General features: G+C 38.7%; 1 pseudogene; it reads right to left on the reverse strand.

Annotated features, from left to right (window-relative positions):
* Window positions 1–548: 548 nt before the first annotated feature.
* Window positions 549–5,210, reverse strand: LOC102418502 (annotated as a pseudogene).
* Between the last annotated feature and the right edge of the window lie 354 nt (window positions 5,211–5,564).

Raw genomic sequence — 5,564 nt, forward strand, 5'->3', positions numbered from 1 at the left:
TATCTTAAGTCAGGCTGTTGTCATCTCTGAGGAGATGGCATTGGAACAGATAGTTGAAGAAAATGATGAATCAAACCACAAGGTTATTTGGGGAAAGAATGTGCAAGGCAGAGGAAACAGCAATGACAATGGCCATGAGTCAGAGTTAAACTTGAAGTGTTCAAAGACCAATCCACAACATAAAGAGTGGGGGAATAGATGGGAAGAAATAAAGTAAAGAGGCATCCAAATGACAGATATGTCAGGTCTTTGGAGGTCAGGGTAAGTCCTTCAAGTTGTATCCTATGATTGGGAGTTATTGGGAGCTTTAAAGTGGTGATACTACCCAATTTTCTTTTTTTATTGTAATAAAATGTATTATTTTTAATTGTGGAAAAATATGCATAACATAAAATTAATCATTTTAAGTGTACAGTTCAGGGCATTAATTATATTTGCATTTTTGTGCAACTGTAACCACCATTCATTTCCATAACTTTTTCATTATTCCCAAACTGAAGTGGTTTTTTTTTTAGTTTTGTTATTTTATTTAATAGGCAGTAATAGTCTCAAAAATCATTCTCTTCATCGGGTGTTTGATCTCCTTGCAAACTTTTGGTCTCTGAACTTGAGTCTGGAGCTTTACTCTATCAATAACATGATTGTTCTGTTGTAGTGCATTCTGAAACTCTCCTTCTGAAGAAAATTGAATCCAACCCATTCCTCAGTGAAAGCCAGTCTCTTTGTCAAAAGGTACATTGCCCTTTCGTACATGGCCAAACTGTGAAAAGTGTTCTCTCAGCTCACTGGAGGTGGCAGTCCAGGGAATTTAAAAGTAATGGTCTGCCCTCACCCCACCAGGGGGTAGGGGAGGCCGAGGGAGGGTCAATGGGGGGGAAAAAGAAGACATATGTACTACTATTTGTAATACTTTAAACAATAAAATAAAATTTTTAAAAAATAAATAAAAGTAATGGGCTGGCCCTGGCTGGTTTGGCTCAGTGGATAGAGCATTGGCTGTGGACTGAAGGGTCTCAGGTACGATTCCGGTCAAGGGCATTTGCCTAGGTTGTGGGCTCCATCACCAGTAGGGGACGTGCAGAAGGCAGCCAATCAATGGATTCTCGCTCATCATTGATGTTTCTATCTCTCTCTCTCCCTTCCGCTCTGAAATCAATAAAAATATATTTATTTTTTTTTAAAAAAAAGTAACAGGCTGGTCAGTACTTGTCCACAGAGCCATATTGCCCCTCACTGCTGAAGCTGCTATCTTTAGATTAAGGGAAATCCATAAAGTTCTATACTCATTAAACAAGTCTCCATTTCCCTTTCCCCCAGGTCCCTGGAAACCACCATTCTACTTTATGTCTTTATAAAGTTTCTGCTCTAGCTATATCATATAAGTGGAATAATACTAGATTTGTCTTTTGTGGCTGGCTTATTTTACTTATCATAATGTCTTGAAGGTTCATCTATGTTGTAGCATGTGTCAGAACTTCTTTTTAAAGGTTGAATAATATTTCATTGTACAGATTTGCCACATTTTGTTTGCCCATCCATCAGTTATTCCCACCCTTGGCTATTGTGAATAATGCTGCTATAAATATGGGTGTACAATGATTTTCATTTTTAAAGAATCACCCTAACTATCATGTTGAGATTAGATGTCAAGTTGGAGACCAGTTAAGAGGCTGAATGAGTGATGATAGTGAGAGATGATGGCAGTGGAGAAGTAGGTAAGAAGCCATCAAAGTCCAATTAGATCTCAAAGATAATGCTGGCAATTTGGGCTGACATGGTGTGTACTTTTCTGTGCATTTTTTCTTCCTAGGTTAGCATCTGGTTTAGTGGGAATCACTTCTCTCAACTTCCTATGGAAAGTTAGAAAATGCTACTTCTAGAGAAATCTGGTTATTCATCTACAATAATATTGACAAAAGTTCTAAGCAACCTTCAGTCATATCTCACCTGGCTAGAAGCCTGGGGGATTTTCAGGTTGCCAGAAAACCTGAACAAAATACCAAAAATGTTTCATCTTAACCATTTGGTGTGGAAAAGTCACCTAAGACATATTAGACTTTTCTCTGCCTTTTTGAAGAGAAAACATTGAGAATATTTGACTTTTCACAATTCTGAAAGAGCAACTTATGCACTGACACATGTGTACCATAAAAATGTCTTTAAGGATACTAAGTGAATAGGGCCACTTTCTCCCACACTAAATGGCTCCAGAGTTCTGTACTTTTTATATTTTGGGGCTTTCTTATTTGGGGGTTTTCAGTCCCCTTCTGTGTTTAATGTGCCTGCCAACACAGTTTCCCTTCCCGATCCTAATCTGATCAGCACCGTGCCCTTCAGGTAGTAAGCACTTGATAAATGCTTATATAATGAAAACAGGCAATCATGTTTACATCTTATGTAAGAGAAAAGAAAACTGTTATAGAATGAGGGCCTTTTTAGTTTACAGCTTTGTGGTGGTTGTTTTACCCCCTCAGAGGCCTCTGGTTTTCTTCCTAGTTTTTACATATGTTCAGGGTAGACAAGTTTACCATATGACTCCACTATACACAGTTGAGATATTAGGCCACTGGTAACTAGCAAGAAAGACCTGATTGGAGCATGCATGTTGATCCCAGGACAGACAAACCACAAAATGAGAAATCTCTTCCTGTCTCATCTATTGTGGTTATAGCCACACTGTAAAAAGATGTGCAATTTGAAAGCATTAACTGCATGGCATATGTCTAAGGAAATTCAAAAGCACATTTTCTATAACAAAGGTAATATGTTATTTTCTTGCCAAAAAATGCACCCTGAAATTTAGAGTATTTGGATGGAATGACATTTAAACTAGAAGTTCATATGAAAATTACAGAATCTTAGAGGAGGAAGGGGCTCAGAGAGAGGAGAGAAACAGGAAGACAGTCAGGCATGGACATGAAGCTAGAAAACACCTCCATTATTACAATTTACATTGCATATTTCTTAGGGAAACATTTCTTCAGAACTGAATTTAGTTTGCATATATAGCCCTCTGTCTTATGAGGAATACATGAGGAGAGATTTGGAATTGGTGATGACTCTATTAATTACGTCAATTTGGGAGCTTAATTTAAGGCATGAGAGCTAATTCTATGCCAATAAATGATAACAGCTAGTTTGTATTGACTACTTACCACATGCCTTGCACTGTGCTAAGTCCTGGAAGTATAATTAATTTAATCATGAATTAACCTGGTGAGGTAGGTGTTATTATTATCACTACTTGACAGATGAAAAAACTGGGGTTTCAGAAATAGCAGAGCTGGTATTTAAATCCAGGGCTGTCTGAGGTCAAAACTAGTTTTTCTAACCACTATGAAATACTACATGTAATAACAAGAGAATCAGTAACCCCGGGTCTTTGCTAAGTGCTTGGAACACTAGAACTGAATGGAATCAGAATGACATTATGTGTATCCCAGGGGTCTCTAAAGAATTTGGTTCTTATAAGAATACAGAACCTCATAGTAGCCAATAGCATGGACACAGCAACTAGCTAAGCCCTAGAAGAACTAAGAAATAATTATTTTTTAAAAACCCAAATAACAAGAACACAAAATCATGATTTTCAAAAAAATCAATGGACCAGGCCACTGATTACTGTACTCAGAAAGGAGATTATGAAAAACTGGCAGGTGATCTAGCATAAAAAGCAGCAGTGAGAAGGCCACAGCCACCCACCCCCTAGGTCATCTAAGAGATGCTGAGGAGCTGTAAGATAAGGTATTAGTTTAAGGAATGTTTTTCCCAGAGAAATAGGTTTACTATCTCTTCCCCACACCAGAATGTAAACTTCTTAAACACAGTAATCATGTCTCTTTTTTGTACATGAATATATCCCCAGTGCTTAATACAGTGCTTGGCATGAAGGTGTTCAATAAATGTTATTAAATTCAGCCATGCAAGAATGAATGAATGCCAGAGCCCAGTTTGCTACTTTGAACGCAACCCAGATATCTCCACGTTCTGCAGTCTTTTAAAAAATATTTCTATTGATTTTTAGAGAAAGAGGAAGGAAGAGGTAGAGAAAGAGAAGAAACATTGAAGTGAGAGTGAAACGTTGATTGGTTACCTCTTGCACACCCCTGCCCCTGGATATTAAGCCTGCAACCGGTCATGTGCCCTAACCTGGAATGGAACTGGCAACTTTTTGGTGCACAGAACGATGCCCAACCTACCGAGCCACACTGGCCAATGCAAGTTTTGCAGTCTTAAAACACATAAATAAGAGTCTGAGCTCCCAGTGCCCTCTGTGGCAGCCATTAGTGCCGTTCGCCAAATATTTACAACTCACTGCATATTGACAGGATTACACTTCCTCACCCCTTTTAAAGTTAGGCATAGCCCCGTGACTTGCTTTAGCCAATGACTTGTGACCAGAAACTTTAAAGAATCTTACCATGCCTCTGCAATCATAGAAGCATGAAGATGGAGCCGCCATCAGCCTGGGACGCTGAGCGAGGACCAGATGGAGAAGAGCCAGCCAACCAAAAGTGGACATAAGGCATATGGCAAGAGCAAGAAATCAACCTTGTTGTTTTAAGCCACTGAAATTTTGGAGTTGTTGTTTTAGCCTTGCACAACCTTACCTGATTGATGTGTCATCTAATTTGTGGAAAAGCTAATCTTTATGGTATTAGGTTCCCTCTGCCAAGAATTCCTGGGAGTCTTTAAGGCATTCCTATAATTTATAAATCTATTCTCATTGTCATTTGTCCCATTTACATTTGGAAAACTATTCCAGCTTTCTCTGTTGGTCACCTTTTGGATTAGGAGGTGAGGCCTTTGGGAGAAGCTTAAGTCATGAGTGATGCCTTTATGAATGTAATTAGTGCTTTTATAAAAGAGACTCCAGAGAAATCCCAACTAGTCCCTTAGACCATTTAAGGACACGGTGAGAATACCTGGCTATGAACCAGGAAGAACTCAACCATGCTGTCACTTTGACCCTTGTAATTCAGCATCTAGAACTCTAAGAAATCAATTTGTGTTGTTTATAAAGCTACCCAGTCTGTGATGTTTTGTGACAGCAGCATGAGTGGAGTAAGACAGAGAGGAATTACAGTGTAAAAAATAAAATCGTAAAGTTGCTTATGTATTATTGTTTTCTAGGCTCTTACTTGCCAGGTCTGTTCTATAAATGCCCCCCATTGAATGGCTCTTTCTTTAGTTCCATCACTTACTGCCATGTTGAAGAACTAGCTATCCTAGCTTTCATGGAGGAAAGTGTCTTCAGCCATGTCCATGCTATCCAGAGGCCACCTCTGACCTTTTATTTCAAGGCCCAAAGAGAGAAAGAAAGCTTTCCTTGCTTCCAGTGGAAATCACCATAATCTCTACAGACATGGTACTCTGACCCTGAGGAAGCCCACTGTGTACCCTCTTCTGCAGGGAAATTTAGCTCTTAATTTTTCCAACTTCTTCATCTTAGAACAAAATCTGAATTAGAGCTTTACAAAACAAAAGCTCATTGGAGTGATTTTTCCCAAAAGAAGAGAGCAATATTTCTCCAGCAATGAATTCTAAAAGTAAAAGCTGTTGAT

This window comes from Myotis lucifugus, unplaced genomic scaffold (assembly GCF_000147115.1).
Source record: "Myotis lucifugus unplaced genomic scaffold, Myoluc2.0 scaffold_2, whole genome shotgun sequence".
Classification (NCBI taxonomy): domain Eukaryota; kingdom Metazoa; phylum Chordata; class Mammalia; order Chiroptera; family Vespertilionidae; genus Myotis; species Myotis lucifugus.